The sequence below is a fragment of the Vipera ursinii genome (assembly GCF_947247035.1).
Source record: "Vipera ursinii genome assembly, chromosome: 14".
Taxonomy (NCBI): Eukaryota; Metazoa; Chordata; class Lepidosauria; order Squamata; family Viperidae; genus Vipera; species Vipera ursinii.
The window spans coordinates 6,076,793-6,099,554 of record NC_139527.1 but is presented as its reverse complement, the minus strand read 5'-3'; the positions used below and the strand labels follow the sequence as shown (position 1 = coordinate 6,099,554).

Genomic DNA, 22,762 nt, shown 5'->3' with positions numbered 1-22,762 from the left:
TCTTCTGACAAGCAGAAGCCCACGGAGGGAAGCCAGATCCGATTAACCAACCTGTTACCAGTATAACAGCAAAGAACTCACTTAACAATTTGACTTGCTTCACCACAACATTTTTGGCTCCGTTCTGGTCGTAAGCCGAGGACTCTCTTGTCATTCAGGGAGGGATGAAAGGAAGGAGGCAAAACAGGTGGCGTTGGAAGAGCCAAGAGCAGGAAAAAATCCAGGGAGCAAAATGGTGGCTTGGAAACCAAAAAAAAAAAGAGAGAGAGAGAGAAAGATCTGCAGCCAAAACTCCGTATCTCGTTTTTACAGCCCTGCAAATCACACCCAGCATGGAGTGGGGTTTTTTTGTGGTGTGTTTGTTTCCCTCCCTCTCCATTGTTTTTTAGCTAGTTGCGTTTTTTTTTCTACGAGTCACGGTGAAGAGAGGGGAAAAAAAACCCTCCGCATTTCCTTCCTCTGCGGGGCTGGCATTTCCCCCTCCTCTCATTTGCAAACCTGCCAAAGTTAGCCAGAAAAGTTCCAGATGGGATTTGCAGTAACATTTAAATTCCGAAGAATCCCCCTCCTCACCTTAGCCAGGGCAGGCAGTTTTGTAGGACTATTCAAACGTGGAACGATAGGCTTGGAAGGGACCGTGGAGGTCTTCTAGTCCAGCTCCTTGCCCAAACAAGAGACCCTATACCAGGGGTAGGCAACCTCGGCTCTTTTATGACTCATGGACTTCAACTCCCAGAATTCCTAAGCCAGCCAAGTCCATGAGTCATAAAAGAGCCGAGGTTGCCTACCCCTGCCCTATACCATTATAGACGAATCTCTGTCCAGTCTCTTAAAAACCTCCAGTGATGGAGCGCCCACGATTTCTGGAGGCAAGGCGCTCCACTGATTAATTGTTCTCATTGTCAGGGAATTCCTCCTTAATTCAAAGTTGGATCTTTTGTTTAACGATCAGATTCAGCCGTAGTTTCGTTCCATACGATATTCACCTTGTGGTCTCTAAAGCTTCCTCTTTCTGCTATGTATTCAAGATGGACAGTGATTCATGTTGATATGTTATTTATATGTAAGGGTGTAGGTTTATACGTATGTTGTATGTAGCATGTTTAAAGTTTTGTTATGTGTGTGTGCATTTTGAGAGCAAGCAATTAAATTTCATTTTTAATGTGTGCCAGTGTGCCCACAGTAAAAAATGACAATAAAGGTTGTCTATCTATCTGTCTGTCTGTCTATCCATCCATCCATCCATCCATCTATATCTGTCTATCTATCTATCTTTCTATCTCCATCCATCCATCTCACTATCCATCCATTTCTATCTATCTATCTATCTATCTATCTATCTATCTATCTATCTATCTATCTATCTGACAAGTTGAAACAGAGAGGCACGTAGCTGCCCATGTATCTCTCTCTCTCTCTCTCATCTATGTCTGTCTGTCTGTCTATATCTATCTATCTATCTATCTATCTATCTATCTATCTATCTATCTATCTATCTATCTATTTATCTATCATCTATCTATCTATCATCTTCCACCCATTACTTCTCCTGCCCTCAGAAGCTTTGGAGAATTGGTTGACCCTCTCTTCTCTTTGACAGCCCCTCAAATATTGGAAGACATCTATCATGTCACCCCTTGTCCTTTTCTTTGTTAAACTAGACATACCTAGGTCCCCTCATCATGCGATTTAGCCTCCAGACCCCTTACCATCTTTGTTGCCGTCCTGTGGACACTCTTCTAGTTGACCTTGATTCAATGAACAGGCATCTTTAGAGAAATATAGTCATCATCAGTGAGGATCTAATCCTTGCTTACCCTTTGGTGACCCTTCATCTTGGCCACCTCTGGGGACCGCTTCCTTCTGCCTTGTTATTATTGGTCTGGCTTTTGTGTCACTTTCAGGAAAATCTGGGCCGTGTGTAGCACAATAGGAGCTAATCTCAGCGAGAGAAGCCTTCTTCAGAACACCATTAGTGTAGCGTTGAGGAAGCTGTCGAGACTTGGGGAGACTTTTCAGAAATAGCTGAAAGCTTCCGTGGGACCCCGGGGGAAGGAAGCCCACAAATCGACACATCAGCTTGCCTGTCATCGTGTTTTATTTTTCTTCCAACATTAACTAATGATGTGTTTCCTCTGACTTCCTTCTGGGATCATCTGTGGCTCTCTTTATGGTCTCCTGCCTCCTTGTCTCCTGTCTCAACTGGCTGCCCCAAAGACTAGATCTTTGGGTGACTTCACTCCTCCTTACCTTGGCCTGAATGGATCTGTCATTCTGTCTCGTACCTTTCCCCCCCCCCTAACATCTACTTCCCACGCAAGCGGGTAACCTTGAGGTGTAGAATGAATTCGTAAGTCTCCTTTGCTTTATTTCCCTGTTCATCAGAAGGCAGGGCAAGTCCCCTCGTTAAGATAAGAAAATTGCCTTGGTGGCTGAACTTGTGAAAACAGGACCTTGCTGTTTGTACTTAACAAAGAGTCCTCCCTTTTTAATTTTTTAGAGTAGAGGCCAAGTGGCTTTGTCTCAGAAAAACCTGCATCTACATTCCCTGGTCAGATTGGGGTCAGTTGAAGTCTCATCGCAGTGGTCAACTTTTCCAAGGACAGATTTAATGCTTGTTCATCAAACAGAGGCCTCCAGGTGTTGAGTTCCTCAACATTTTCATGATCATTTCATTCCAACGTAGCAGAAGTCAAAACGCCATGTTTCATAATCTCAGGAAGAAATCCTACAGCTTCCTTCCTTCCTTCCTTCCTTCCTTCCTTCCTTCCTTCCTTCCTTCCTTCCTTCCCTCCTTCCTTCCCTCCTTCCTTCCTTCCTTCCTTCTTTCCTTCCCTCCTTTCTTTTTCCTTTCTCCCTTCCTTCCTTCCTACCTTCCCTCCCTCCATTGCCCTCCCACCCTCCAATCCATCCTTCCTTCCTTCCTTCCTTCCTTCCTTCCTTCCTTCCTTCCCTCCCTCCCTCCATTGCCCTCCAATCCTTTCTTCCTTCTTTCTTTTTCCTTTCTCCCTTCCTTCCTACCTTCCCTCCCTCCATTGCCCTCCCACCCTCCAATCCATCCTTCCTTCCTTCCTTCCTTCCTTCCTTCCCTCCTTCCCTCCCTCCCTCCCTCCCTCCATTGTCTTCCCATCCTCCAATCCTTTCCTCAACTTCTTGTGGTGGGTGTCCTGAGCAAAGCTAAGGCTATGTTTGATTTGGCTCACAAAGTTCTCCAGATAAGTCATCTGATGTTTCCATGTGTTCTCCACTGCACTTCCAAATGTGGGTGGCGATTTTTTGTTTTTTTTTTTTTGTTTTGGATCAGGCCAGCTGAGTCACGTCTTCCCAGCAATGGGATGATGGTTTGAAGCAACATGTTTTATGGCCCCATGGTGCGTCATTTGTGTGTCTCAATGAAGAAACCTGCAAGGAAGGAACTCTTCATCGAGTCGTGGAATCTGGGGTGGGGAAGAGAAGTTGGAGAACTAATTTGAAGGTTCAGGTATGTTTAGACAAAGCCGGGAATGAGAAAGAATTGTTGCTTACGATGAGAATAGAATAGAATAGAACCTTGGAGGTCTTCTAGTCCAGCCCCCTGCTCAAGCAGGAAACCATATACCATCTCAGACAGGTGACTGTCCATTCTCTTCTTAAAAATCTCCAGCGATGGAGCACCCACAATTTCTGGTGGCAAGATGTTCCACTGATTGATTGTCCTCACTGTCAGGAAGTTTCTCCTTAATTCCAGGTTGCTTCTCTCTTTGATCAGTTTCCAACCATTGTTTCTCGTCCTTCCCTCTGGAGCTTTGGTGAACAAAGTGACCCCCTCTTACTTGTGGCAGCCCCTCAAATACTGGAACACTGCTATCCTGTCACCCCTGTTTCTTCTTATCTTTAGACTAGCCAAACCCAAGTCCGGCAGCCATTCTTTGTATTGTTTAATCTCCAAGCCTTGGATCATTTTAGTTGCTCTTCTCTGAATTTTTTTCAAACTCTCAACATCTGTTTTTGTGATACGGGGACCAAAATTGGCTGCCGTATTCCAGGTGTGGCCTTTGTGGGCATTACTTCAACCCATCACCACTGCTAGTCTTCCCTTCCTGATTTCTCTTAATTAGATGAAGAATTGACTGCCCTAAGGCTGGTTTGGTTTGGGTTCAACCCGGGAAGCCACTGCCAGATGCATATCAGGACCAAAGCCAGTTTTGGTGCCTACGTTCTCTTATCTAGCGTCTTTGGCACAAAGGCAGCTCACACCCTACCTGTGGAAGAACAATTTAAAACATAAAAGATCTGATTTTTAATGCTTCCGGTGTATTTTGGAAAAGCAAATGGCGGGGTGTGTGTGTGTGTGTTTTTTTCCTCAGGGATCTGCACATTAGACCACGGAGAGGGTGACCACACGCGACTGCAGGATACTGCAACTGTTGTTGGCCTGCTGCTGTGAATTCTCATCAAGGGGTGCGGCAATGGTTGTAAGTGTGAAGCAATAGCACGTAGACTTATATGCCGCTCCACTGTGCTTTACAGCCCACTCTGAGCAGTTTACAAAGCACATTGGCCCCCAGCAAACTGGGTCCTCATTGTACCAACCTCAGAAAGACGGAAGGTTGAGTCAACTTGGAGCCAGTCAGGATCAAACTGCTGGCAGTCGGCAGAGTTAGCCTGCAATGCTGCTTTCTAACCACGGTCACGACTCAAAAGTGGTTGTAAATCACTTTTTCCTCAGTCAGTGTCTTTGTAACTTCAAACAGCCGCTAAACAATTGCTTGTAAGTTGAGGACTCCTTGTATTCAATTCGGCAGTGAGATTAGGGATAAGATTTCAGCAGCTCTGCGGTCACTACGTTCAATTTTTAGTTAGCATTTTGGTGCCCAGATCCAGCTTGGGAAGTAGCTTAAAGCGAGCTTCATCCTCACCGACATGGAAACTGCTGGATAATAAGGATTCAGTGGGGTTTAAGCGGGAAGCACAAGCAGTTTTTCGAAATAAATAACAGGATTGTGAACGGTTTGCCTCGATCGTTTTATAACCGACCGATTCGATTGGCTGGTTTTATTTGGATCTGTCTCCATCATAGACTCTTCAGCCCAAGTGGAATCCGTCGAAATTGTTTGGCTAGAGAGATAATTGCAGGTCTCCAAGGCCTTTTTCCAAAGTTTTATAAGAAACACTGGCTAACTCACAGAGCAATTGTACCCTTGGTTTGCATTCCGGATCTAAAAATACTGAGCTATACTTCCATTTGATGGGAGGGGAAAAGAAACGGATATCGTTTCTTTGTCTACCACCATCCGGCAGAAAAAAATATATTGATGTAATTCTCAGGAATGTGGTGCAGGATTTATTTATTTTATTTTTTGCCCTTCTGTTACAAGGTAGCTGGGGAGTTGTTAAAACCTGGTGGGCAACTTTCTCTGCGGCTCTTCTCTTCCGAAAAGCCTCTGGCTTCTCACACTGCTGTGAAATCACAAGGGTAGGTGTGAATTTGCAAAGTATAGGACACTTTTTTAAAAAATGACCTTGATAGGGCGAAGGAATCTGGCTGAAAACAGTGGTGACATTCCACGCCGTATTTTTTTCGCTCAGGAAAAAACGCAACCAAGAGTCTCCAGCAGTTGTGCAAAGGTTTTTTTTTTGGGGGGGGGGGTCCTGAACCTGAGCTCTGACTGAATTTATTTATTTATTTTTTATTTATTTTAATTCCATTTATATCCCGCCCTTCTCCAAAGACTCAGGGCAGCTTACAAGCTTAGCAGTAGCCTTCATTCTATGTATATGCCTGCTTATTAGGGCTTTCACACACACTCCAAGCGGCATTATTACAAAGTCAAGCTTAATTGCCCCCAACAATCTGGGTCCTCATTTTACCTTCCTCGGAAGGATGGAAGGCTGAGTCAACCTTGAGCCTGGTGGGATGTGAACCTGCACTAATTGCAGGCAGCTGGTGTTACTTAAGGAGGCATTAGCTGAATAGGAGTCAGCGACAAGCTCTGGGTTCGGGTTTTGCCTGCATGGCTAGGTATCGCTTCCAAATCCTCCGAAGTAATATTTCCAATTTATTCTGCGTTGGGGATCCATTGTGGCTCTTGGTGATCTTGGTGGCTTTCTTTGAAGATCTTTCCTTGCCAAACTAGACAACGTCATCAGTGTCAGAGAAGGAATGAGGGGTTAAGGGCAAACCCCATTCCCTTCTAGCACTGAAGACGCCAGCTGGTAGTTAATGCTTTAGCCTGAAGTCCTGCGTGGTACAGAGGAGTAAATTCATCCCTTTAGGTGACCCCTGTTATTTTGTGATCCTTTTTCTCTCTTTCTTTCTGTTCTGTTCTTCCCCGACCAAGTGAGCAACTCAAGAAACCTTGCAGAACTCTCGTCTGATCACTGATAAGAGGTTTTTGAATGTAGTTGTAAGAGGTGTGCAGAATTAATCCAAGGGTTGGGTGGGATTTAAAGCCTTCCCTCCCTCCTTCCTTCCTTCCTTCCTTCCTTCCTTCTCTTGAACCTTACTCCCACCTTCTTTTTTTCTTGATCCTTCCTTCCTTCCTTCCTGCTTTTCCTTCCTTCCTTCCTTCCTTCTCTTGAACCTTACTCCCACCTTCTTTTTTTTTCTTGATCCTTCCTTCCTTCCTTCCTGCTTTTCCTTCCTTCCTTCCTTCCTTCTCTTGAACCTTACTCCCACCTTCTTTTTTTTCTTGATCCTTCCTTCCTTCCTGCTTTTCCTTCCTTCCTTCCTTCCCTTGAACCTTACTCCCACCTTATCTTTTTTCTTCTAGATCCTTCCTTCCTTCCTTCCTTCCTTCCTTCCTTCCTTCCTTCCTTCCTTCCTTCCTTCCCTTGAACCTTACTCCCACCTTATCTTTTTTCTTCTTGATCCTTCCTTCCTTCCTTCCTTCCTTCCTTCCTTCCTTCCTTCCTTCCTTCCTTCCTTCCTTCCCTTGAACCTTACTCCCACCTTATCTTTTTTCTTCTAGATCCATCCTTCCTTCCTTCCTTCCTTCCTTCCTTCCTTCCTTCCTTCCTTCCTTCCTTCTTCCCTCCCTCCTGTTACCAGAACAGAACTGAGTGCTTCACCTGTCCCTGACACACACCTCCATCAAAAGCAATGAAAACATCTAATGTAAGAAGAGGTTAAGGCAAAACAGAAGGGAGGTGTCCAACTCCCCTTTACGTATGGAGAAGCTAGTCCTTAGCTGAGCTGCTAGGCTGGGCCAAAACAAATAGGCTGTTGAAAGAAAGCACACACTGAGTGGATATTGAGGAATTAGAACAGCCCCAACAACCTGGAATCTGATGCTACCGACAGGTTAGGGCTTTGGGGCTGAAGCTGGGGTCCCCCCCCCCGAGCAATAAAATGGGTCAATTGTTCCCAAACGGAACAATATTCAGGTAAAACAAATTCCCAGTATTTTCCCTGAAAAAAAGAAGGATATGTAGGGAAGAGGCGTGGATTTCTCCTGCCATACATTGCTGTCTAATGTGCATTTTCCCCCTCTTACTGATCTCATAAAATGTGCAGTTATAAGTACGTTTGCACCTTCAATTGTGCAAAAAGAAAATTTGGGGTCCTTCCTTCCCTTGATCCTTCCTCCAACCATAACATCTGTTCTTTTTCTCCTTCCTTCCTTCCTTCCTTCCTTCCTTCCTTCCTTCCTTCCTTCCTCCCTCCCTCCCTCCCTCCCTCCCTCTCTCCCTTTCATATAGTCTCTCTTGAATTAAATCAATTTTTTTCTCCATTCATCACTCGAGGATCTATTCATTAGAGTCCACTTTCCTGAAGACAGAGCCCCCGTCAGGCTAAATTCAGCTTCTAGTGCCTTTATGACTAATAGGTGCTGCCTCTAATCTGGAGAAGGATGGCTCCTTTCCCAATGAAAACATTTCATGAAAAGGCACGTGAGCTTCTACTAAAGGCGCTGCTAGTTTCCTTCTGATTGCTTTGCCATCATAGACCTTACTTTCCGCCTCAACTCCCCCACGGCTAGGTTGCCGTCTTTACTGCGACTTTCCTCCTACAACCCCTATCCCCAATGGATCTTAAATTAAAGAGGAAAGAAAAGAAAGAAAGAAAATCAACCCCCCGGGGGTAATTTGACAAGGGCGGGCGGCGGTGGTGTTGGGGGTGAATGGAGGCAATTTGTAACCCGCTTGTTTCTGAATTGATTGTCAAGGCGTGTGGGAAAGACCAAGGCAGCCAACGGACCAGACACAGATAAGAGATAGCACAGCCCTCACCTGCATAATGGGCGGGGTAAGAAATTCAGACGTTGTGTCATCCTGTAAAGGAGACGGCCTGAGAATTGTACTTGCGAGCTTCAGTCAAAGTCGCTTTGCAATAAAGTGGAAAAGCTTATCGGATCACAATTCTTTCGCTGTCTCCTTTATAGCCTGAGAAACTAAAAGACTGTACATTAGATCAGAGGTCCCCCGACCTTTTTGGGCACCAGGGATCACCGGTTCCGTGGAGAGAGGTTTTTCCGCAGACCGGAGAGTGTGCGTGGTTTTGTGTGCTGCCTGCATCCCGCAGATGGGGCTTTGCTTGTTTGTGCGAACCGGTTGCTGCCATGCCGCGGCCTGGTACCGGTCCATGAACCGGGGGTTGGGGACCCCTGCATTAGATAGTTCTGGGCTATGATGTCTCTTCTCTGACGGGTCCCTTAGCTGCATCTCTTCTCCTCTTGTCTCCAAGATCTTTCTCACAGGCTATTGTAGTTGAAGATCCAGTTTGAGACAGCTGATGGTGTGTAAAACAACACATTCTGTGGGATTTGGGGGTAATAACAGAATAACAAGAGTTGGAAGGGACCTTGGAGGTCTTCTAGTCCAACCCCCTGCTCAAGCAAGAGACACCTTGTATCATTTCAGACAAATGACTGAAACGACAATCTCTTCTTAAAAGATTCCAGTGGTGGAGCACCCACAACTTCTGGAGGCAAAGCTGTTCCACTGGTTAATTGTCCTCACTGTTAGGAAATTTCTCCTTAATTCCAGGTTGCTTCTCTCCTTGATCAGTTTCCGTCTGTTGTTTCTTGTCTTGCTTTATGGTGCTTTGGAAAATAGGTTGACCCCTAGTTCTTCTTTGTGTCAGCCCCTCAAATATCGGAAGACTGCTATCGTCTCACCCCTAGTTCTTCTTTTCACTAGACAAACCCAATTCCTGCAACTGTTCTTCATATCTTTTAGCCTTCAGCCACCCAATCATCTTCGCTGCACTTTTTTCCCAGAGTCTCAACATCTTTTTTATATCGTGGTGACCCAAATTGGATGCAGTATAATTCCAAGCGTGGTCTTACCAAAGCATTATAAAATGATAGTAATGACATTGTTCAAGACAGGGAAAAGAGGTAAGTGGGTCAAACCGTTTGACAAATCACCGCCCTGCCTATCATTTCCGTGGCTCTTACATTATTACTTGATGGGACAGTTCTAACCTTTTGAAATTAGCTCCCATAATCCCTGCTTAATAGCCATTTTGAGAGAAGGCCAAAACTTCTAGGTCTAGGAAGTATCTGGATAATGGTCCCTTGCTTTAGAGCAGGGGTGTCCAACATTTTGCAACTTTTAAGCCCTGTGGATTTTAACTCCCAGAATTCCCCAGCCAGTGTAGCATAGCTGGCTGAGGAATTCTGGGAGTTGAAGTCCACAAGTCTTAAAGTTGTCAAGGTTAGCCATCCCTTCTTTAGAATATGGTTTCACCCTTTTTTAAAAAAAATGCAGCAGAACATTTCATTCTGAAAAGAAAATACTTTATTTTTCTTTGTTTACAAATTCTGGACTTTTAAGCCGGGGAGGACGTGCCTGATTTGGGGCAACCTTGAACTTTATTGAGGCCCATAGCATGTTTTTAATTGTTAGATCACAAAACTTGCTAGATCATGAAGAAATTAAGCACGGAGACAATATCTTTATTTATTAGTGGCTGGAAACCCTTTATAGACTTTTTTGCATGAAGGGAAAAAAATTCGACGTATGATTTACGGTTTTGATGACTGGACAGGATAGATTGTAGAAAGAGGAGAGAGATGCTGTAACTACAGAGTAAGAAGTAAATTTGTAATTGCATTCATAGCTGCTGTAAATATTTACAGCTTCTTCATATCTTTTTCTATGCTGTTTTCCTTGTTTTCCCCTTTTCTTGCTCTTTTAGCTTTCTCTTTCATTTCTTTCTCTTTCTCTTTTCTTTCTCTTCATTTATATGGGTTTGAATTAGTCTTTATCTGCCTTTTAAAAAAAATTAATAAAAGTTACATAGAAACATATATAAATTAAAGCATTAGCGCAAGAGAGAAAACAGCCCTGGGTTTTATACAAAGTCTCAACAACTTGACTTATACAGTATTTAAAACATCCCGAACAATACAGATGGCAAAGAAATTTTTAAAATAAGATCACTTCATCTGTCGTTAAAGGGCATTTATTCTTTCGGCAAGATTAGGGTGAAAAAAAAAACCAGCAAGTATCTTTTCTCTCCTCTTTAATTACCAGCCTTCAGCAAGGCAGAGGAGATGATCAATGTATAAAAAGAGAAGCAACATTTACCCAAAGATTTTTTTTAATTAGGCTGTTATTCTTGTTTGTGTGTGCGTGTGCGTGTGCGTGTTTGTGTAGAGACCCTGCTAATCTTTGGTCTAGATTTTGCAGATCTCAGCTAGACATAATCATAGTGTTTATTGGCCAATGGCCAAAGAAATAATAATGCCATTATGGGACATATTGGCAGAGATTTTCACAGACTGCAATTATTACAGCTTTTAGATAAGAAACACATCCTATGCTCTATCATATTAAGGCGGAATCTGGCAACCGGTGCCAAATTAGTCACCTTAAAAATGTCTGGTTTTTTCTTCTTGCGTTTTAGAACTGTTCTTCGTGGCTGTTGACATGAACACGTAGAAGAGAGACTTGGGGCACCAATAAAGGAGACGATTTGTAGCTCAGGGTTGAAATGAGGGGTCCTTGGTGCTCTCTGAGCTGGGTGCTTTTCTTGCAGACGTTTCATGACCCAAACTAGGTAACATCATCAATGCTAAAAGGGATTTATGGAGAGGAGAGGGAGGGGGGGAGGAAGGAAGGAAGGAAGGAAGGAAGGAAGGAAGGAAGGAAGGAAGGAAGGAAGGACTATGAGGTTCTAGGTACCCTCTGAGCTTGTTTTCTTGCAGAGGTTTCATGACCCAAACTAGGTAACATCATCAGTGCTAAAAGGGATTTATGGAGAGGAGAGGGGGGGGGAAGAAAGGAAGGAAGGAAGGAAGGAAGGAAGGAAGGAAGGAAGGACTATGAGGTTCTAGGTACCCTCTGAGCTTGTTTCCTTGCAGACGTTTCATGACCCAAACTAGGTAACATCATCAGTGCTAGGAGGGAGTGGGGTTTGCACGGATGATGTTACCTAGTTGGGTCAAGAAACATCTTGAAGAAAGCAGCCAAGCTCAGAGAGCACCAAGGACCCCACGCTTCCTCTTCTCCCTCCTCCTCCTCCTCCTCTTCCTCAGTGACCCCAGAACACTGCAACCGTCATAAATATGAGCCAGATGACAAGCATTCGAATTTTGATCGCTGCAACGGTTGTATGTATGAAAAACGGTCCTAGGTCACTTTTTTCCAGTCCCGTTGTAACTTTGAAAAGTCACCAAATGAACGCTTGTAGACGGAGCACTACCTGTAAAGCCAAAGCAGTAAAAAGAAAAAAAGAAGAATACTGCAGCTTACAAGGATGTGTGTGACGTCTGTACCCTTTCAAAAGACTCTGCAGGATAAGGGCCCTTGTTTCAAATCTAACCCAAGCTGCCTTTGACCATGATTCAAGTGAAGAAATAGGATCTTTCTCTTCTCGGGAATTAAGCTGTGGTTTTGGAAAGTGAAAAGAAGTAAATACGGTACCTGAATCAGGGGTTTTGGACTCATTTTAAAACCAGTGATGGATTTGCTACTAGCTCAAACTTTTTTAATTTAGAGTTCAGTGTACCCTTTCATTTCACAAACCCAGCAACGGCATACAGAAGAAAACTCCCACGTCCCTTCTCAAATATTTTCGTCCTTTTATGATGATGGCCTTGGCCAGACTGCTGATAGTTTTGTCTACATTTTCCCTTCTCTCGTTAGGATATCAGAAACTCCTTCGGCATGTGCCGAGATTCCACCGTAAAGGTCAAGTCACCTGCCTCTCCTCAGTCGTAAATCAAGGGCCTCAGTCTGCCGTAAATCTCATCACCGTGACTTGAGGAGCTGTCCTTCCAACCGGCCGTTCCGGCTTATGGTTCTCATGCTGTGGCTGCAAAAATCAGCCAGGAAAATAGATAGATAGATAGATAGATAGATAGATAGATAGATAGATAGATAGATAGATAGATAGATAGACAGACAGACAGACAGACAGACAGACAGACAGACAGACAGACAGACAGACATAGATGATAGAGATAGAGATATAGAAATAGAAATAGATTAATAGATGATAGATATTAAGATGATAGACAATGGATAGATGGAAATTGATATATGGATAGATAGACATAGAGAGATGATAAAGATGGATAGAGATAGATAAATAGAGGGGGGTAGATAGATATGTTTTTCAAACAGCAATTTTAAAGATAGGTGGAATTCACCTGCCAAGGAGTTCTGGGAGTAGAAGTCTACCTGTCTTAAAGCATGCTGGGGGATGCTGGGAATGGACGTCAACCCATCTTAAAAGTGGCCAAGTTTGAAAAATTTTGCCTTAAATCATACCGAACTTTGCTTTGGTTGAATGAATCTGCCGTGTGAATGTACCCACTGCGGTTTGAAGGTCCTTGATTGCGCACTTCCTGCCCTGTGTCAGCTGTGGGTTATTCAGCTAAACAGGCCATAATTTGGTGTGGCGGGCAAGTCCTGATAATGGATTCCGGCTTGTGAAACATGACCATCACATTCCTCCACCTCTGATCTAACATTTTGGGTGTTGGTTGAAGAGGTTGGAAAATAGTGCCAAGCTATTCTCCAAAGCACCAGAAGGCAGGGCAAGGAAGCCATGAATGGAAACTAACCTAGAACTAAGGAGAAATTAACCAGTCGAACAACTTGCCTGCAGAGGTTGTGGGTGCTCCAACCCTGGAGATTTTCAAGAGGAGACTGGGACATCCATTTGTCTGAAATGGTATAGGATTTCCCGCCTGAGCAGGGGGTTGGACTAGAAGACCTCTCAGGTCCCTTCCCAGTCAGTTATTCTGTTTTAGAGCAATATTCATTTCATGACTCTCCCACTGCTAAATCCCTCTCTCTCTCTCTCTCTCTCTCTCTCTCTCTCTCTCTCTCTCTCTCTCTCTCTCTTTTTTTTTTTTTTTTACAAACGGTGTGCTGCTTTTTTAGCCAGCGCTCAGGTTTCAAAAATCTTCCCCCTCCTGCCTGCCTCTTCCTCCATTGCTTCTGGTGGGGCTTCCAAATACCTGTGCCATTACGGAGCAACACAAATATGCTTGCTGTTTAATTTAGCTTTACCTGAGGAGTGGGCCTGAGCAGAGCTGTCTTAGGCGGGATGTAGCTTTAATCCACACTCTCTAAAGAGGTTTAAGGCACTCCAGTTTCAGCTAATCCAGAAACCCAAGCCCAAACCTTTTGAAACCTTTCACGGGCCACCAGAGCAATAGGCAAAGAGAAGAAGATCCTTCCACGTTAAAATTATATGAAAAGGACACAGTGTGCTTTTCGGACTAAAAGCTTTACTCCGTCCCCAATAAAAGAAGATTTGTTTTGCAGCCAGTCCCGAGGATTTTGCTGACAATCTCTTTCTCCGTGACAGTTCGCCTGGTCTTAGAGGTGGGCAAAGAAGAGAAGAGGTTGCAAAAAAATGATTTATTTATTTTTTTCTGAAAAAGGGAATCAGGGTGGCAGGAAAAAAAAAAAAAAGCAACGACAAACCAACGGTGAAGTGAGGCGTCCAGACACTGTGAGCAACATTTTGCCTGCAAGACGGTGTCTTTTATCGATTTTATTGATTCTTCCAACTGTTCACAAGATATCGGAGAGGGTTCTTTAGCCACGATTCTTAATACAGGTAGTTCTTACAACCAGAACTGGACCATAAAGTATATCTTGCCAAACCAAGAGAGTAAAGTGAGTTTTGCCCCATTTTAAAATCGGTTTTAATTTAGTAACCGGTTCTAAAGTGAATCTGGCCTCCCCACTGGCTTTGCTTGTCGGAAGGTTGCAAAAGAGGATCACATGACCCCTGGAGACTGCAACCATCACAAATATGAGCAGTTTTAACGATTTGAATTTTGATCCTGTGACCACAGGGAAGCTGCAACTGTCCTAAGTGTGAAAAATGGTCATAAGTCACTTTTTCCAGTGCTGTTGTTACTTTGAACAGTCACTGAATGAAATGGTTGTAAGTCGAGAACTATCTGCAATGCTAATTTACAGGTGGGGCAGGGGGGGGAATGGGAAAAAAAAACGTGACTAGAGATATACTGAAAATCCTGGCAGCAACTGTAAAAATAAAAATATAACTTGGTTGCAAATAATTTACTAAACGTTTTGGTTTTACAAAGAAGCAAGGCAAATCAAGCAAGGCATTGCACGAACAAAAGCAAAAATATGAAATTATTTGCAACAAAGGAAAATGTTTTTGGGCGTCGTGGATAACCGGTGCTCTGAATAATATTATTTATTCGGAAATAAATCACTTGTTGGAGGCGAGGAGTTTGAATGAAGTTTTCCAGCTTTGGTTTCTTTTCAGAAAGCAGCCAGAGCAGCCACATTGGCTGGGGATGATGGGAGATTGTGGGTCGGCATATTTTGGAGAAGAGCGAGTTAATCGGGTTGCAGGTCGAATGCAGGAAATGATAGAAGAAAAGAAGAGGAGGAGGAGGAAGAAGGGACCTTGGAGATCATCTAGTCCAACCCCCTAAACCTGGATGCAAAGCAATCCAAACTCCAAACTTCTTAAGCCTGATGTGTTGGAACTACTGCAACGCCCAGGTTCCACGTTCGTCCAGCAGGTGCATCCCTCTGCATCCGCCTGGGAACATCCTGGACTACAAACCCCATCAGCCTTCAACTGCTTTAAACTACAAGCCCCATAACCCCGGGAGGGTACTGTGCATCAACCCTACGCATTTAATTTCAACGGCCGCTGGGTTGATTCACCCATCCCCCGGCTAACCCCCAGGGATGGGGACGATGGGAAGTGTAGTAGTCTAGCATCACATTGCAGGGCGCCAGGTTGGAGAAGCCCAAGTAGCCCTTCCAGCTAGCGCATGCGCCTTAGAAGGAAAAAAAAACCAAAACAAAACCCCGCAGCGCCGGGGAGCCGCCGCTACCACGTGACGCGACTTGCCGCCCTGGGCGCTCTAGTGGCTCGGCGCTCGGCAAGCCAGCCTGAGCGCTCTTTCCGTACATTGTACAAGCCTGGGCAGGCGTGGCTGGGCGAGTGCCGGAGCATCGATTCGTCCACGCTTGTTTGCTGGCAGTTTTCAAGGCAGAGGAGAGAGAGAGAGAGAAGCCCAGGTGGGGGGGGGGGGCTTGGGGGGAGGAATTGGGGTCTCTTTCCTGGATATGGGGGTGCATGGTCAGCCTTTCGCTCTACATCTAAGGGCTGGGGATAGTGGTGCAACGAGAGGGGATAATACAGTAATTTTAAATCTCCCCCCCCCCAAAAAGATGCATTTTCTGGTATTCAGTGTCTTTAGACCCCTTTTCGCACAAAGCAGGTTTGGAGAGCCGAGTAGCTTTGAAAACTGTTCTTCCTTCCCTTCCTCCCTCCCTTCTTTCTCCCTCCCTCCCCCTCCTTCCTTCCTCCTCCTCTCTTCCCTTCCTTCCTCCCTCCCTCCCTTCTTTCTCCCTCCCTCTCCCTTCCCTTTCCCCCTCCCTCTTTCTCCTTCCTTTCTCCCTCCTCTCCCTTCTTCCTCTCTCTCTCTCCTTCTTTCCTCCCTCCTCTCTCCCTCCCTCTCCTTCCTTCCTTCCTTCCTTCTCCTCCTCCTTTCCTTCCTCCCTCTCTTCCCTCCCTCCCTTCTTTCTCCCTCCCCCTCCTCCTTCCTCTCTCCCCCTCCCTTCCCTTTCCCCCTCCCTCTTTCTCCTTCCTTTCTCCCTCCTCTCCCTTCTTCCTCTCTCTCTCTCCTTCTTTCCTCCCTCCTCTCTCCCTCCCTCTCCTTCCTTCCTTCCTTCCTTCTCCTCCTTTCCTTCCTCCCTCTCTTCCCTCCCTCCCTTCTTTCTCCCTCCCTCCCTCTCCTTCCTTCCTTCTCTCTTCCCTTCCTCCCTCCCTCCCTTCTTTCTCCCTCCCTCCCTCTCCTTCCTTCCTCCCTCCCCCTCCTCCTTTCTCCCTACCCCTTCCCTTTCCCCCTCCCTCCTCTCTCTCCTCCCTTCTTTCTCTCCTTCCTTCTTCCCTTCCTTCCTTTCCTCCCTCCCTTCCTCCTCCCCTCTTCTTCTGTCCCTCTCACTCCTCCCTCCCTTCACTTCTCCCTTCCCTCTCTCCTTCCTTCCTCCCTTTCTCCCTCCCTTCCTCCCTTGCCAGATAGCTTCAGGTCCTAATAGCAGAACTAACCTTTTTTCACCAATGTAAGAAGCTTGGCAGAGTTTAATGAAACCAAAATGTTTTCCCAACCACATTCAGACAAACGATAATATTGGTAATTTGTACCCAATTCACTGATGTGTTTTGCAGACTGTGTTGCAGACCTGAAATTTGCTACAGGGACCCCTGGTTAAAATTCCTTTTGGATCATCTGCGATTGTGTTTGAATTCTAACTCCTCTGAACCGATTTCCTTTGCGACTGGTTTTAGGACTTGTTCTGATGCTCTGCAGGCTCTCCTGTGCCCTCCTTGGCCCTTTGGGTACCTTCCCTTGTGTTTCGGCAAAAGATACTTGCTAAATATTGCAAAGAAGGTTGCAAATACAGGTAGCCCTACGGCTTACGACCGCATTCGAGCCCAAAATTTCTGTTGTTATGTGAGACCTTTGTTAAGTGAGTTTTGCCCCATTTTGCAACTTTTCCTGCCACCCTTGTTAAATGAATCCCTGCCGTTGATAAGTTAGTAAGACGGCTGTTAAGACAATCTGGTTTTCCCGTAGACTTATGCTTGTCAGAAGCTCGCAAAAGGCGATCAAGTGACCTTGGGACACAGCGACGGTCGTTGCCAAGCCTCTGAGTCATGATGGGGATGCTACGAAAGTCCTAAGTGTGAAAGAGGCTCGTAAGTCACTTTTTTCAGGGCTGTGGTAACTTTGAATTGTTACTAAATGAACTGTGGTTAAGTCAAGGGACTACCTATATTAACAAGCCGGAGGTTGCCGACGTCTTGCTGAAACGTTCTGCCTTGCTGAAGTAGAGGAATTATTTTATTATCTTTTTTTTCTCCCCTGTGTGAAAAGCCCTAACAGACTCAGAAGTGCCAGATGCATCTACCAGCGATAGCTGAAGGCTGCATTTCCGCTCAGTCTTCAACACTACTTAGGAGATATTTGTAATAGGATCGCACAGATGCATTCCAGGGCAAATCCCTTTGAGGGATTCCCAGTGTAGCAGAACCACCAAAATACCTTAAAAAGTTGAGTCCTTGAACTCCAGCCAAGTCTCATAAAGACGTAATTCATCCATAAGCTTGCAAGAGGCCCTCCTCTCCCTACGCACACACTTTGACCACCAAAGTGACGATTGCTTCTGAGGCAATTAACCATGTGTGTAAAATAACTACCTTATCTGGAAGGAAAACAGTGCTTTTCCACATCAAAAATGCAAATGAGTAAGTTTTCCTTTCTCTATTATTTCCCCCCCCCCAAAGGAGTGAAGCTGCTAGAGAAAAGCGTTGGGGGGGAGAATTCTGGCACCTAGAGGAGCCATAGAGTGGGAGGTGGGGGCGGGGCTGAGATTGATGTTGAGTACCTTGATGAGAGATGAAGGTGGTGATTTTTAAGAATTAGCAGCATAAAGGTTGGGTTAGAACTGGAGTGATTTCAGTTCCATACTCCCATTGGGGCATGAAGTATGTTGGATGTCCTTGGATCAGGTAGACCGGTCTGATCTGGTTCCTGGAGTAGACGTATGGTCTGGTCTGGTTCTTGGACCACATGTATGGGCTGGTCTGGTTCTTGGGCCTGATCTATGGGCTGGGCTGGTTCTTGGACCACATGTATGGTCTGTTCTGGTTCTTGGGCCTGATCTATGGACTGGTCTGGTTCTTAGACCAGATCTATGGTCTGTTCTGGTTCTTGGGCCTGATCTATGGGCTGAGCTGGTTCTTGGGCCTGATCTATGGGCTGGGCTGATTCTTGGACCACATGTATGGTGTGAGCTGGTTCTTGGACCAGATGTACAGATTGGTCTAGTCTGCACTGCTAGTGGTTGCAAAGATGCAGTAGGGGTTTGAGGGGTGGTGGTGGTGGTGAAACAGTGTGAATTGTGATGCTACTTAGTTGGGTCATGAAATGTCTGCAAGAAACAACCAAGCTCAGAGACCACCAAGGACCCTTCATTTGAAACTTTTAACTATGCTTTGATTGAATTGGTATTTCTCAGTAACAGTAACAATATTTCATCCTTTCCATCATTAAAAATAATCTTTAAGAACAAAGCCATGACAGTAACCACTCTTTGATAATTACTGAAATAATGAAACACACCACCATGACACGACAAACTTTTGATTATGCATAATTGTTTATCATGATTATTATTTTTGATGCCAATGATATCCCATAGCCAACAGATGGCACTCGAGATGGTGAATTAGAGTCTTAGACCTGGTTGTTTTAGTCATGGTTGGTTGACACCAAAACAATAATCACACTTGGCTAGCTTCGCACAAAGAGCGACCCCATCCTATGCAAACATCTATTTGTGTAGAGTTCCAGAAAAAGAAATCCCTAGAGTACAGATAGTCCTCAACTTATGACTACGATTGAGGCCAAGATTTTGGTTGCCAAGCAAGACGTTTTACAACCTTTCTTGCTACGGTTTTTAAGGGAAACCCTGCAGTCGTTAAGTTGGTAATACGGCTGTTACTGTTAATGAATCTTGACTTTGCTTGTCAGAAGGTCGCAAAAAGGGGATCATGGGATGTTGGGACCCTGCAATCGTCGTAAAGACGAGTCAGTTGCCAAGCGTCCGAATTTTGATCGCGTGACCCTGGGGCTGCTGTAACAGTTGTGTGAAAAACGGTCACAAGTCCCTTCCAACTGCAAATGGACTGGACAATTACAAAGACTGCTTGTAATTGACGGCGGATGCAAAGATAGCTTCATTAAAAGGACACAATACTTTCCATTTGATTTTCAACCGCCGCGTTGATTATTTTGGTTGCAAGCCTTGAACCCTGCCAATGTTATTCTTGTACAAAACGCTTTGTTTGTGTACGTGTGTGTGTGTGTGTGTGTGTGTGTGTGTGTATTTTCTTAGCTGGAATACAATACCAAGGTGAATTTTGTGGTTTTCTGCTCCTGTTGCATAACGTGGGTGTGGATGTGAATATTTCCCTGGAATTCCCGCACTAGGGATCCGTATCTTTTGAAGCCGGTGATGATGCTACAATTACTACCTGAATCTTTTTCAAAGGCGGATACAGAGAGCAGATTCAATGAAATTGAAGGTCGCCTGGGCCTGGGAAGCGTTGAAAGATACCCCTGCCATGATACTCTTTCTGATTTAATAATGCCAATGAGAAGCTGGCCCTTTGTAATAATTAGGAGTAATTACGGAAGAGGTGTTGACAGATGGGCTAAGAAGAAACAAACTGCCTTTATCCTGTAGCTTAGAGTCAGATTACTAGGACTGCCTTTATCTGTTTCTCAGAAAATAGACACTTCAATCAAAGGCGAGCAGAGTTCCTGACAATATTCAGGATTTGGGGATGGAGCTATGAAATAACTCTTTGATTCAGGAACGACGCCATTAATCCCCCTTTTCGACAACGGTCCCATCTTGCGGTTGTGTGCGTTTTTTTTTTAAAGTTTGAATTACAGATGGAGAATCTGATTTGGAATTTTTGGGAGGCCGCTCCTTTCTTCCCTGGTGACAATAGACGTTCCTGTCCCTTCTCAGCCTTGTTCGTGGCTGACATTGCAAAGGGTGGTGGTGGTGGAAGGTTGTGTTGAGAACTTTGGTGTGTTTGCAATAGTGACGAATATCTGTAGCTCGGATGGAGGATGAGGGTGAAGATCTGTTCTCCCAGCTTCTCAAATCATTCTTCCTAAACTCGGGACAGCAACAAAGGGACCCACACGCAACTTTCCCCTGTTCCACCCCAGTATACTTGATGCATTCTTTAATTTTTTTCCCAACAAGGTTGGGCCTTCCCTTGACAATAGTCCTGGAATAGCCAAGTCCCATGCCTATAAGCACAATTGTCAAGTAAAGCAAATGTTCCAGAACATTGTGTTATTTCCAAAAACTGCACAGGGACCAAGAGTTCAAAATAAGGAATCCTTTTTTTAGTTCTATGCTGGTCTATGGCCATAATAAAGAGTTGGGTTGGGTTGGGTTGGGTTGGGTTGGGTTGAGTTGAGTTGAGTTGCATTGATTAGGTTGGGTTGGACTGAGTTGAGTTGCATTGATTAGGTTGGGTTGGACTGAGTTGAGTTGCATTGATTAGGTTGGGTTGGACTGAGTTGAGTTGCATTGATTGGGTTGGGTTGGATTGAGTTGAGTTGGGCAGGGTTGAGTTGGGTTGAGTTAATCTAGTTAGCTCTTGCTTATTTACAACTTTTTAATGACATAGTTGCCTGGAGTGTGATCATCTTGATGTAAAATATGTTCTCATTTGAAGTTTTGAAATGCTTTTTTAAGGCATGCTTCAATTTAAGGTGGTGTGGAATGTCTGTCGTGTATCATGTTCAGTCGCCTCAGGGAGAGGAAAGGAAAGTAACAGAACAGACAAATAAAAAAATGAAGTGTTGAAATTCGCTGACTTGGGTTGTTGTGCAACTGAACTGCAATCAGCTTACCATTTTTCTGGTGGGATGCCAGAAAAATTCTATAAACGTAGACCAAGGCTACATTAATTAAAGGGTAATTAGAAAGGAATAAATCGAGTAATCGGGGGGGGGGGAAGTTTGTCATGAGAAAAATATTTGTCTAAGATTAATTAAGTTTCAGAGGAAGAGTAGCTTCAAATTGCTGAAAATTACGGAGCCTTTAATTGCAGCTCAGCCCTAATTAATTTCAGATATTGTAACAACTTGACGCATAACAAGGCCTGTCATTTCCCCTTGGTTGGCACAAAGAAAGCCAGCCAGGGGATCCACCTCTTCTCTCAAGGGAGTTTATTTCAGGAAAATGTCTGCTAAAATGACTGGAAGGTGTTTAATTAAACCTTTGCTGTCTAAAGATATTAGCTAGATCTCACTGTTGGATAGAGGAGGCTTCTTCCTAATATATTTTCATTCTTAATTAAGGGGGGAGGGGTTTGAGCTTCCTGATTTCTAGCTGACAGATGACTGCATGGCTGAATGGGTAAAGCTTTTGTTTTTTGTTTTTCTAAATCACTTTTTCAAGGTTTGTTGGCTTGTCAATTTTCGGCTAGATTGCCGTGTTTCTCAAGGGGGGGGGGCATGCAAAATCCTTCTTCCTAAACATGGACAGCCACAAAGGGACCCACACGCAATTTCTCCGTTTCACCCCAGTATACTTGATGCGTTCTTTAATTTATTTTTTTTCCCTTTCCCAAAATTTGAGTTGGTTTCCAAATGTTTCGTTACCAGGCGAGGTGGCACCTTCAACGCTGCTGGAGATGTTACCTAGCCTGCTAATGAAATGTTTGGGAACCAACCCACAAGTTCGGAGGATGGACCTCCACCCTCAACACTGTGTGTCTTTCGTAGCGTGGGGGGGAATGACCCAGCTGCTGGCCGTTCGGGGAACATGAGAACTTGCGTGTTAGAAGAATGCTAGCGGCAAGGGTCACACAGAAACGCAAACCACAATTATTCATTTAGAGGGGAAAAATTAGGATGCAAGCATTCATTTTAGCCTCCAATGTAGTTCCCCTTACATCAGGGGTCTTCAAACGTGGCCCTTTTATGACATCTGGACTTCAACTCCCAGAATTCCTCACCCCAGGATACTTGATGCATTCTTTAATTTTTTTTCCCCCAACAAGGTTGGGCCTTCCCTTGACAATAGTCCTGGGATTACGAGCCCCAAATTTCCATGGCGAGACAGATGTTAAGTGAATTTTGCCCCATTTTATGACTTTTCTTGCCCGGTGTTAAGGGATCCATTGCCATTGTTAAGTTAGCAACAGGGTTTATTAAGTGAAACAGGATTCCCCATGGAATCGACTCGTTGATAGGTTGCAAAAGGGGAATCGCTCGGCCCGGGGACGCTGCATCCGTCATAAATATGAACCAGTTGATAAGTCACATGGCTTTGGGGACGTTGCAACTCGGAACATGGGGTGCTATCTAACAAAATGAAATTCAGTAGTGAAAAAAAGTAAGGTTCTACATTTAGGCAAGAAAATCCCAAATGCACAGGTAATAGTATAGGGCGGTGCCTGGGTCAGTAGCAGCAACTGTGAGAGGGATCTTGGGAGTCCCAGTGGATAATCAAATATGAGCCACAGTGTGTGCTGCAGCCGCCAAAAAAGCCAACACACTGCTAGGCTGCATTAACGGAGAGATAGTATCAAGATCATGTTAATACCACTTTACAAGGCCTCGGTAAGGCCACACTTGGAATGCTGCATCCAGTTTTGGTCACCACGATGTAAAAAAAAAAAGATGTTGAGACTCTAGAAAGAGTGCAGAGAAGAGCAACAAAGTTGAACAGGGGACTGGGAGCTAAAACCTATAAGGAACGGTTACCAGAGGATTGGAAA

The 22,762-nt window shown here is 44.6% G+C and overlaps 1 protein-coding gene across 1 annotated transcript in view; it reads left to right on the top strand.

Annotated features, from left to right (window-relative positions):
* Positions 1 to 22,762, top strand: part of GNB1L (G protein subunit beta 1 like) — a 45,982-nt gene that overhangs the window by 664 nt on the left and 22,556 nt on the right. Inside the window, exon 2 of the mRNA XM_083373295.1 lies at positions 4,347 to 4,451. The gene's annotated coding sequence lies outside the window, so the exon portion shown is untranslated. The remainder of the gene's footprint in view (positions 1 to 4,346; positions 4,452 to 22,762) is intronic.